The sequence below is a fragment of the Vespa velutina genome, chromosome 4, assembly GCF_912470025.1.
Source record: "Vespa velutina chromosome 4, iVesVel2.1, whole genome shotgun sequence".
Lineage (NCBI taxonomy): Eukaryota > Metazoa > Arthropoda > Insecta > Hymenoptera > Vespidae > Vespa > Vespa velutina.
Window position 1 is genome coordinate 5,810,690 of NC_062191.1, and position 12,500 is coordinate 5,823,189.

Here is a 12,500-nt window from a genome sequence, read left to right on the forward strand (position 1 = left end):
GAGAGAGAGAGAGAGAGAGAGAGAGAGAGAGAGAGAGAGAGAGAGAGAGAGAGAGAAGTTGCAACGAAGAGGAAGAGTAGGTTAAGTCAGTTAATATGCGAGAACGGCCATGTAAAACGTCAATCCAAGCAACGTTTGGTAATATTCAGGCTCGAGTCTGCCGTCAATCATCGTAAGCCTCTTTTCGAAGGCTTAAGATCGTCATCGTCGATTCCAAGATGAAAGAAGAAAAAGAATGAGGAAGAAGGAGGGAGGGGTTGGGGGGGGGGGAAGAGGAATAGGAATAAGCAAAAAAGAAGGAAAAAAAGATGAAGAATCGGAAAGAGGAAGGTGGGAGAGGAAGAGGGACAGGGAGAGTGCGTAAATGTTTTGGAGACAGTTTTGGAACCGATGGTAAAGACTCTCTCTCTTTCTCTCTTTCTTTACGTTCGACTGGTCGAACAACCTTCGATACTACTTCCCTCATGGCAAAAGAATCTTTCTTCAAGGATTATCGATCGAACTAACGGATTCGAGAAGGACATTTAAGTGGTGTCCTCTTTTTAAATTGCCCTGAGCTATTCTCCACCGCTTGAAAACAAAATCTATTACAAAAAAAAAAAAAAAAAAAAAAAGAAAAAGAAAAAAATGAAAAAGACAGAAAGAAAAATAAAATATAAAGAGGAGAGAGAGAGAGAGAGAGAGAGAGAGAGAGAGAGAGAGAGAGAGAGAATCATGATTAATTACTTCCCTATAGTTTGTCAAAAAGTAAGTAAGTAAGTAAGTAAGTAAGTAAGTAAGTAAGTAAGTAAGTAAGTAGGTAGGTAAGTAGGTAGGTAAGTAGGTAGGTAAGTAATCCGTATATGCTTATTAAATGAATTCGAGATTTTTATATTCTTTCTTTTAATTTTTTTTCCTTCTTTTTTCTCTCTCTCTCTCTCTCTCTCTTTCTTTCTTTTTTTACCTTCCTATTAAGAAATTGCATTCGACGCGAATCATTAATCACATTCCTGTCCACCAGCTAGAAGATAAATCATACCGGTTTGCTCGAATAGAAGTGTGTCCTTTCTTTCTCGTCTTTATCGATCTTAAATCAACTCGGTAAGTTATACGAGATGTCATCGATTACTATCGATAACGTCTGAGAATGATAAAAGATCGGCTTATCAATTTTCTATTTTAATTTGATTTAAATTTATCCTTAATAATAATCAAAAAAATAATATATATATATGTATAATATATGGGAGGATAGATGGATAATAGAACTAAAAAATAAAGCATAAAGATTATAATAAATACTTCTTTTTTCTTGTATGTGCGTATGTATTTGTCCTTTTTTTTTCCCCCTTTTTAGCCATCGATCAAAGATATTTTCTTTCTCTAAAATCCCATAGCTCCCTTTCTCCCTCTTCCCCCGTCCATTCCTATTTATAATATTCCTGATTTCCCGTAGTATCATGGAAACTTTGAGAAACGAACGGTGTTGATACGAGATCAGAGATAACGAGCGTTTACGCCCGAAGTGGATCCGAAGTTCGGCACAAAGCGAGTGGCTTTCGTTTTAACCCCTTGACCTGGAGTACCTCAGCAATCCTACTCTCGGAACACTCGTTCCGTTCCACGAGCTCGTCCGGACTCATTCCCTTCCCGTTCATCTCTACTCTCTCTCTCTCTCTCTTTCTCTCTCTCTCTCTCTCTCTCTCCCTCTCTCTCTCTCTCTCTCTCTAACCCCTCTTACACTCCTATATCCCCGAACAACCTCAACATCGAAGTACCAACCGTTCGTTGCACATTGTCCTAACACAAACTTGCGGCTTGTAATTAGAGTAACAATGCAAGGCACTCCTTGTAACCGCAAACTCTGCCGTCGGCGTGTTATGCAATTATTATAACTCAGGTGTACGTAGGAGCTTTAAAACGATTGAAACTGTACAACCCTATATATATATATATATATATATATATATATATATATATATATATATGTATATATATATATATATATAAATTCGCACATGGGATCCAGACACGCACCCCTCCATTTGACCTTTCGGTTATGGCTTCCGTTTTCCCATCAACCTGATATTGCTACGTGGTCAAAAGTTCTCGAGCGGTTGCCTCTGCATTCACCAAAACTAGAGTTATTACTCAGAGTGTTTTTTCTCCCTTTATCTCTCTCTCTCTCTCTCTCTCTCTCTCTTTCTCTCTCTCTCTCCCTTCTTTTCCTCCACATCCACCAACTCTTCCCTTTTCTCCTTTATTTCCAAACACCATTATTTCGAAGGAAATTCTTCTTATCCTCAAATTCTTTTATCATTTCGTTCGTGAAACTTAACGTTTGATTATTATTAAGAAAAAATTTCTTCTATATCGATTCAATATTATTTTGAAATTATTTAAATCAATCGAACGTTATATTTTAATAAATTTTAATAATTTTACATTAAATATATTAAGAGAGAGAGAGAGAGAGAGAGGGAGAGAGAGAACTTGTGAGAACGATTAGCATAACTTTAACGTTATACAACTTAACTGTGAGATGTAAATAATTGAAAAAAAAAAAAACTTTTAGGAACAATACTTGTCAAGATAGAGAGAACAATACGAATTACTTACGAAATATAAAATATGAAGGTAATTGTAAAATTTTTTGAACGTCGCTGATCGTTTATTAAAAGATTTTTCTTTAAGAAAAGAATTCCCCCTGAATTAAGAATGATTATTCGTGCATAAGCACGTAATCCTTATTACAAATAACACTGACTATTGGTATTACAGCGAAATGAACAGAAATGTTTAAACAAAACAAAGATGATGTCGTTTTTTTCCACGTAAAAAATGTAAACAATGTTTTAAGCCGGATACGAAGCTAAATATCCTATAAGGCACGCGTTACATTTACTATACATAAACAAATAAATGTCCGAGAGTACGCTCTATTATATATACAGTGTCTGAAGTTTAAATATATAATTCAATATTGCTTATTCACGATATCTATTGGCTGTGAAATTTTTTTTTAAAAGTATTTTTCCATGAATTTTAAAATAACTTTTAAAGTATCTTTTTTATAAATTTTAAAATATTTTTAAAAATATTTTTCCTTAAAATTCTACTTCGAAAATCGATTATACACGAGGACATTATAGTTAGGAGAATCTATAAACATTTGTGATTTTTTTCAAACGTTATAGAGATATTTCTTAAAATTGATATTTCTAATTTAGATAATTAATTTGTGCATTATATTCAATCAACTCTTCGATGTTTTTTCAACTATATATATATATGCATGTAAAAGAGAATTATTTGTTCTAGAAATATTTGTGTGATCTGATAAATATTTTATTATAAACATTTTAAAGTAAAATAAATAGAATTTAGAGCGCAATATGTGATGGAAAGTTAAATGAATACCATAAACTTCTATAAGCATCGGTGGTTCAGTGGTAGAATGCTCGCCTGCCACGCGGGCGGCCCGGGTTCGATTCCCGGCCGATGCAGGTTCTTCCTTTTTTTTCCCTTTAATTTTTAAATATTGAAACAAATTCTTAACATATTTAACCACGTTTAAAATCAAAATAATTTTTAGCTTTATTCATTTTTTTTTTTCTTTTTATATTCATATTTCGATTAATATGTATTTGATTCGCAATAAAAATTAAATCCCAAATATATAATTTACAATTACAGAGCACGAAAAATATTATTTTATTTATCTTACGAATGTGTAAAAAAAAAAAAAAAAATAGGAACAAAAATTAAACAAATCTTCGCAAATTTTATCTCAGACAACTTAATTGCTCAACATATTTTTCTTTTCTTTTACATTATATGTATACGTCAAGTAAAAAAAAAAAAAAAAAAAAAAAAAAAAGAAAAAAAGAGAGAAAAGAAAAACAAATTAAAGAAAAAATTCGATGATTTATGAACCATTCGATAATTGTATGTGTTTGGGAAAACATCATGTTATACGTTGGGACAAATCGATCAATAGCGAACGGTCCGTGTGCAATCAAGGAAACAGAAAATCATATTATGTCAAAATATGATTTTCATTCTGCTCGAGTTCGTTAGTTCGGCGCACGAATACCAGAACTATAAATTTTGTGAAGGAGCTAATGAGGGCCCATTGTTTCAACTTTCACCGAGTAATCTCTCCGTCCAAAATTCGAACAGTGTTGCGATGGAATTATGGAATTATCAGAAGCAAGTTTTATACGGTTAAACAAGTTTTTCTCGAGTAGAATTATATAGGGGAAAAAGATTAATATGTCGTTGAAAAAAAAAAAAAAAAAGAAAAAAAAGGATAGAAAAAAAAAGAAAACGGATGGAAAAATCAGAAGCAAAGAAAGAAGAAAAGGAAAGATGAGAAATGGATGGAAAGAAAAAGAAAAGAAAAGGAAAAAAAATCAAAAACAAAAAAAAAAAAAAAAAAGAAAAGAGGAAGAGAACGTAGCGAAAGGAAAGGAGAAGAAAAAAATGAATAAGACTAAAGAAACATGGGGGAAAAAAAAAAAAAAAAAAAAATAAAAAAAATAATAAAAAAAAATAAAAAAAGGAGAAAGAATTTTCACGACGATCATTGTCACGGCGTACGTATAAAGCTCACTTAAAGTACATTGGAAGTTTTCATAACCGGCTATAAAATTAAATGGAGCTTTTGGGAGTCTTACTCGAAAATACCAAGGAGTCTCCTGGATTTTGACTTTTCAAAGTAACAGCCGCTCTCTCTCTCTCTCTCTCTCTCTCTCTCTCTCTCTCTCTCTCTCTCTCTCTCTCTCTCTCTTCCTCTTTACTATGACTTTTACCACTTCTGACTAGACATTTACACTACGAGCTGACGGCATCTTTAATGATAACAAGATTCTCTTCGCAATAGGATGTTACGTTCACTACCGTTGGAATCCAATTGCTAGAAGGAACCTCGTGGATTCCACAAGTGGGACATTACGGTAGATTGGGTACCGTTTAATGCGATTCTTTCATATTCCATGGCCAATCAAGTTTTCTTCTGGTTCGCGTGTAACAAAACTCCGATTTCATCTTTCTTCTTTTTTCTCTTTTCTTTTCTTTTCTTTTCTTTTCTTTTTTTCCTCCCGTCCTTATTGAAAACTATTTTCTAACAGATAAGATAGGACACATCTTTCCATTCGAATTATATCGTTCAGCGTAATAAAGATAAAATGAATTTCTTTCTCTCTCCAAAAAAAAAAAAAAAAAAAAAAAAAAAAAAAAAAAAAAAAAAACAAAAAAAAAACAGCAAAGAAAAAAGAAAAGAAAATAAATAAATAAATAAATAAATAAATAAATAAATAAATAAATAAATAAATAAATAAATAAATAAATAAATAAATAAAGATTAAAAAAAGAAAAAAAAAGATAAAAGAAAGAAAGAAAGAAACAATAATAATATTCTTTAAGTATGTAACATTAGAAAGATCGATAAAGAAACAAAGTGATTATTCCGCAATAATAGTCGATAGAACGTTATCAAATGGTTATCAAATAGGTATATACAGCTCGAAAATATATAGATACTCTCGGTCTATCATCTATGATCCGACTGGCGCTTAATTACGCAACTAAACGCCACACCGTACCGTACCAAAGCCGATGGTGCGCGCATGTTAACGAGCTAGAAACGAGTAGGAGTTAACGACGGTAGATAGTGTCGGCATGTAAACGGACTTATCGATATCTTCCGACTTCTAACGATCGATCGATGATCATCTCAACGCCAAAAGCCGAGAACTCCAAGTAAGAGGCTAATCCAGCTACCATCTATTAGCCAATTAAACTGACGCTTTCGCTATTGGACTTTGAATTCGGAAGGATCAGATCGGATCAAATCAGATCAGATCAGATCAGATCAGATCAGATCAGATCAGATCATTTGCAAATTCCTCTGACTGACTTCTCTGAGGCATTCAAAGTGTTAAGGTTAAAGTGCCAAAGTTCTATCCCCATGTTGGCGTAAAAAATTCAACGACTCTTACCTTAGAGAAATATATTAACCAACGAGAATAAGCTCTGAACGTGAAATAGAAAATCGATAATCCTATCTATCGATCGATCGATTAGGACACACCATCGTCAATTATCAATACGGTGAATGAACTTTGAATCGCTATAAAAAAAGAAAACAAAAAAAAAAAAAAAAGAAATAAAAACCACCCCTTTTTGTTAAAGCTCAGAAAGAATCGAAAGTCGTATGGTCATTGCTCGACGTGTCTACATTTATCGATATCGACAATTTTCATGCATGATCGAGTACAACGACACGATAGAAACTCCATTCGTTGGATAAGATGAGAAATAGAGAACGATTATAATCGATCAATGAGAAAATACCAATCGACGTGGAAAATCGATGCTTAACATTAAAGCAACATCTAACGAGATTCCCTATAGTATTGTAAAATATTTAACAAACAATATTTTGAAATTAATGACGAACAATCAAGTACACATGATCGTTCATTGTGAACTTTGTCCATTCGATTTGTAATCATCGTCGTAAGAGAAAAAAAAAATTTCTTACGTCATTAAGACAAGATGGTCATAAGAAGGAAAAAAAGAAAAAGAATTTCTTATTAACGTGAAACATTGATTATTAATAGAGTTATGCAAAAGGATATAACTTTGACGAGTCGTAAAATTAATTTCATGTAGGATTACTTTTTACATCGAGCTATAACATATTAAGGATATGATGCAAGTCGATATAAATAAAAACACGTACGAGATGGTAAAATAATGATTTTTCAAATAATAAATAAGCAAGATTGAAAATAAGGTAGAAGTGAGGACTCGAAGAAAGCAGTCATGGAAATGGAATTCCAAGAGTGAAGTTCGAGCTTCATTTGCCGACTAATCGTGGGATTATGTTTTACAACAGCATCAGGCTACCCGTACCGTTTCTAATTTACAGACTCCCCACGCTTTGAAAGTGGGACTCACTCACGTTGTCATTTTGCCGACGACAGTTTTGCCGTCTATACTCTCACTCGTCCTTTTGTATCGAGTATTAGTATTGGTAGTAATAGTGTAATAGTAGTAGTAATATAATAAATAGTAGCAATAGCAATAGTGGAAGTAATAGTATAGCAACAATAATAATAGTAGTAGGTAGTAGTAGTAGTAGATAGTAATAGTAATGCAGTAGTAGTAGTAGTAGTAGTAGTAACATTGCAGTAATACCGATTTCAATATAACCGGTCCTCTTATCAATTATTCAAACTGCGAATGATTTAGATGGGATTTCGTTCTTTTGGTCCACCATTTTTCTTCGCACTTCGAATAGAACCTTGAGAAAAAGGGAAATTCTCCAAAGACGATTCCCGTTTGAATTCGAAGAGAAATCGAAGAGGATCGTATCAAAAACGAGGAAGAAAAAGGAAATCTTTTTCTTGGATTTTTTTTTCCCCATTCTTTTCTTTTCCTTTCTTTTCTTTTCTTATCTTTTCTTATCTTTTCTTCTCTTTACATTTCTTTTCTTTTTTAACCAGGAAAACGAGAGAGAAACGAGTTTCCTCCTATTTGCCTTCGACCAATAAACGGAAAGAAACGATTTCATTGATATAGTAAGACCTTTTCTCCAAGTGAATGCATTCGCAAAGGTTTCATTTTATTTTTTCAATGTCGTAGGACCTTAAAGAGATAACGTCAAAAAGAAGAGACGAAAAGATGGCAAGAGAGATTTTACCATCCAAAGATTTGAACGTAGATTGATAATCCCCAAGGAACGAAATACACGTATGTATGCATCTTCTCCTCTGAAAAAATTGGATTCGCAAAAAAAATGACTTTTCGATCGCGTAATATAAACCCCTTTTTGAAATGATCGAAGAACGATATATGTATACCTACTACTTATTACAACCTACTCAGCTCCTCTTTCTTCTACCTTTGGAAAGTACTATAATTATCAGCATATTACGAAGTTGCAAGGATCTTCTGATGTTTAACTTTCGAATGGGACGTCCATAAACGAAACTGGCCCCCATAGGATGATCACGAAAGAGAATCCATATGCGGTCGACGCCTTATCGCAACATAATATCGTAACTATAAACCGCTTATTACGATGATGAAGTCTTACGATTTTAATAACTCGCACGGTCCAACGTGCAATAAGATCAAGAAGCAATGAAATAAAACTCTCTCTTTCTCTCTCCCTCTCTCTCTCTCTCTCTCTCTCTCTCTCTCTCTCTCTCTCTTTGATTTGCTCGTTAAATCAAGACCGTCCATTTTGTTTGCCCGCCCAAAGACATCAAATAGTGAAATTCGTGTGACGTCAGAAGCTCTTGAAGAATTGCATCGTATAATCGCGATGTGTATATATATATACGTGAATCGCGATATTCACACACAATTACACATATATACCATATAGATCTCTCTTGGCCAATCAATATTGAGTTTTATGTTACGTGTATGTATGTACGTGGAGATTATGCAATAATGTTGAAGGTGATTCTGCAATTAAATGAGTGGAAAACATCTTGGCGGATAAAAGAGAAAGAAGAAATAATAAGTTTCATAGGTGTGTATACCGGTTATAATAATGCCAATCCTTATTTCTTCCTAAGGTGATCAATAATCCTTACAGTCCATTATGATATCTTCTTATGGTATGATCATAATGGTTGACATTATTTATTTCGTTTGTTTAATTGAACAATTATATTTATAATTACTCATATATATGTTCTAACATTATAATCATAACTATTATATCTTATAAATGTCATTTCTCTATATCTAATACGAATTAACATGACAATTGTAAAAATTATTTATATATTTACATGTATATATATATATATATTTCTTTTTTTTATCTTACTTCATTTGTCATGTAAACACGAATGATGACGATATTTGCGTATGATATTTCCAAGATGACATACTCTTGTCTGAACGTAGCAATTGCTGGATCCCATTATTACAGTGCAACGTTATTATGTATGGGATGGATCGGAGCAAGGTTCAAAGCAAAGTCCGAAAGGGAACACAACCGTCTCGAATCAATAAAGTCAAGATCCCAGACGTTCTTTCAGACGGAATTGTGCGCGTAAAGAATTCATTTTCGATGGAAGAACACTTTGTCATTCTCTTTCGTGATATGTATCAATGTTGTCGACTTTTTAAAGATCTTCATTTAGAAAAAAGGAAGAAAAATCATAATGTCAATGTTTGATATAACCTGTTTAATCATAACAAAACAAAATAAAATAAAATAAAAAAAAAAAAAAAAGAAAAAAAAAAAAAAAAAGAAAAAAGGGAACACAAAAAAAAATTCTGTCAATTTTGACAATTATTATTTGAACGAATAAATGGAAATTAATTATTACAGATACGAGAAGAAATTAAATTTCGACGACTTTTTTCTTTTGATTAATTAATAAATCCCACGTTTGCAACGAACTTTATGGTTGAAAGAAAGAAAAAAAAAAGAGAGAGAAAAAAAAAATTGGACAACAAACGAAAAGGACTTTCCTATAGTTTCTGTTATGGAATAGAGAACGATGAGACGAATTCGAAGATACGAATCTGTAGTCTTTGGTATCCGACAAATGTAATTTTCGAGTAAAAACGTGGCTTAATACTTTTTATCGAGAGATCCCACTCTCCGTAACGCTGATTCGTTCCTACAGCTGTGCCGAAATTCCTACCGAGTCTGAATAGTCTGGGGGATCGTCATTGTAGTCGTGCAGTAGTCTCGTTTAAACAAAAACTATTGCAAAATTCTTCTCTTAACTTCGGCTCCTTCTAAACTCTTTTAACCCTGTCTTATTAAGAGGATAATAACATATAAGAGTTCTTTATCATGTCAAATTTTGCGAAATCAACAAGTGCAATAAATTTTTATTGCCGATGTGTTAAAAATTAAGAATGAAATGAGAATTAATTTGCAGGGATAAAAAAAAAGAAAAAACAAAAAAAGAAAAAGAAGAAGAAGAAGAAAATCTTTCGATTAAATTAAATGATTCTCTAACGTATCGTTAAAACAATCAACTCTTGTGATATGTGAAATTACGTAAGAACAAAGTAGGCGTACTTAGGAAGAAGGATGGAAACGATACGCGGAGTCGACGACACCACGTAAGAAACGTAACAATGTAGACGAGAAGAAGTTAAGAAGACCAAATGACCCTGGTCCGATTGAAAGAGACCAAGGGCAGAGTTGCAAGGCCAGATAATTATTTTAGTTTCAGGTTTAATAGACGCTCGGTATTTCGGATTGGGCCCTTAATGACGGCGTTTACCGAATTTATATCCCCGTGCCGACGTAGTGGCCTCAAATTGCCCGCTTGGAATGATCCGAAAAGGGTCGTCGTCGTTCCACCTGACCAGTTCATACCAGGACCATTGTGGTTTTCTCTCTTAGAGAGAGATAGAGAGAAAGAGAGAGAGAGAGAGAGAGAGAGAGAGAGAGAAATTGTCCCCGTTCAATAAGTAAGATTCAAAATGAACCAAGGAATCAAAGTAACACGTGGCCCGAAACACACAGACCTGTAAGACTTTGACAATGGCAAAAGCAGTCAGTCAAGTTGTTTCAACCTTCGAACGAGAAAGACATTTATTATCGTCAGAGCTCTGTGAGACGTAGAAAGAAAAATTCTGAAAAAGAAACCAAAAAGAAAAAGAAAAAAAAAGAAAAGAAAAGAAAGAAAACTAAAAAGAAGATAGAAAGAATCGTCCCTCTCAACCGATAAATATGCCGCCTCTATCCCTACCAACGGAATCATTCGGCCCTACTTTACTACGCTGTTGCTGATCCTGTTCGATGGCATGTGCCTGTAGCTAGGACAAGACGTAAACGGGGGAAAAAGCGACGAAGAACAAAGGGTACGAGCGAAAGTTCCTGTTTGTGTCGACGAGAAAAAGTCCATCTGGCTGGTTGGTTGGTTGGTTGACCGGCTAACTGACTGGCTGGTTGGCTGGCTGGTTGGTTGGTTGGTTGGTTGGTTGGTTGGTTGGTTCGTTGGTTGGTTGGTTGGTTGGTTGGTTGGTTGGTTGGTTGGTTGGTTGAAGTCGTCGTGGTTATAGGTAGGGATAAGATAACCGAAGAGAAAGAGAAAGAGAAAGAGAAAAGGAAGGAGAGAAAGAAAGACAAAAAGAAATAAGGAAAGAAAGAAAGAGAAACACTTGTCATTGGAATTTTAATAGTACTACTCTTCGCGTAGGGCAGAGTCTTTCGTGTCGCATCAGCGAGAGACTCGCGAACCTTCAAGGGTATTAAACACCTAAATCACATGAATGACGATTATAAAGGTAACGATGAAGACAGGACACGGTCAAGGACCCTTTATGTATTTTTATTGCGAGCCAATCGTTGGAGTCTCTACCTGAATAAAAAGTATCGGCTATTAACGTCGGCCTACCGCATTGACTGCACCCTGAGGACTCTTTCTCTCTTTCTCTTTTTCTATCTCTTTCTTACTCTTTCTTTTGATTCCTTTTTCTCACGAAGAACATATCGATTCGATCGGAGCGAGTAATCGATGAGATAATAAAGGATAGGAAACGTTTATATAGTTGACCAAGGAAAATTTACAATGAAGTACGATGGGTAGTTAAAGTCGAATGATAAAGGATATCGACATCTATTCGATACTAACTTCGTCACGGTAAGAAAATCAAAAGGAATTGCCCATTCGGAATGATATTACGCGTTTAACGCGTGCTGAATAGTTAAGTATAAATTTCTCAGTCAACGATCCGATGTATAGGTAACTGTTTGTTGAGAGCCAGACTACGTACCTCGAAGAAAGATCCAAGATGTTCGTGGAATGCAAAACGGATGCTTCAAATTCCGCAAACGTATGCCGATTCTACGGCCTCGTGGAACGAATTAGAGAACGGCCTGATGAAACGATAAAAAGTACTTGGCCTGAAATAAACGAGATTGCTCTCGCTTAGATACAAAACGAATTAATATAAAAATAAATCTAAACGATTTCTCATCGATATCATTTGTTCAAATTTCAATAACGATAATAAAATATAAAAATTAACGATACATTATAATATCATATAATTATTATCATTAAATAATAATACATAATAAAATATATAAATTAAGTATTATACGATAATTAATATATGTCACTCAATAAAATTGTAACTATGAACGATGATTAAATAATATGATAATAAATCATAACTTTCATATACATTACGATAATATTTAATAATCATTAACAATTAACAATAATACATAATTATTGTATCGTTTAGAACATTGACTGTTGACCAATGGTCACATCATTAATTTAGATAATCATAAATATAATAAAGAATAGATATCGTTTATTTAATAATTATCTATAATAAATTTAATTAACTATTATGATATTAAACAAAGATTAAGTATGAATTATCATAAATTGGTCATTCATTGTGATGCATAGGGACGAGAAAAGCTAGTCTATAAAAAGAAATGAATCGGTGCCAAAATGATCAGAAATAGTATCAGAAAAGAGAAAGAGAGAAAAAGAGAGAGAGAG

The 12,500-nt window shown here is 33.6% G+C and overlaps 1 protein-coding gene and 1 non-coding gene across 2 annotated transcripts in view; one reads left to right on the forward strand and one right to left on the reverse strand.

Moving 5' to 3' along the window:
- Nucleotides 1-12,500, reverse strand: part of LOC124948600 (mannosyl-oligosaccharide 1,2-alpha-mannosidase IA) — a 318,288-nt gene that overhangs the window by 286,348 nt on the left and 19,440 nt on the right. The window lies entirely within an intron of this gene.
- Nucleotides 3,415-3,485, forward strand: Trnag-gcc. The gene has a single exon. It is a non-coding gene; the product is annotated as a tRNA-Gly (tRNA).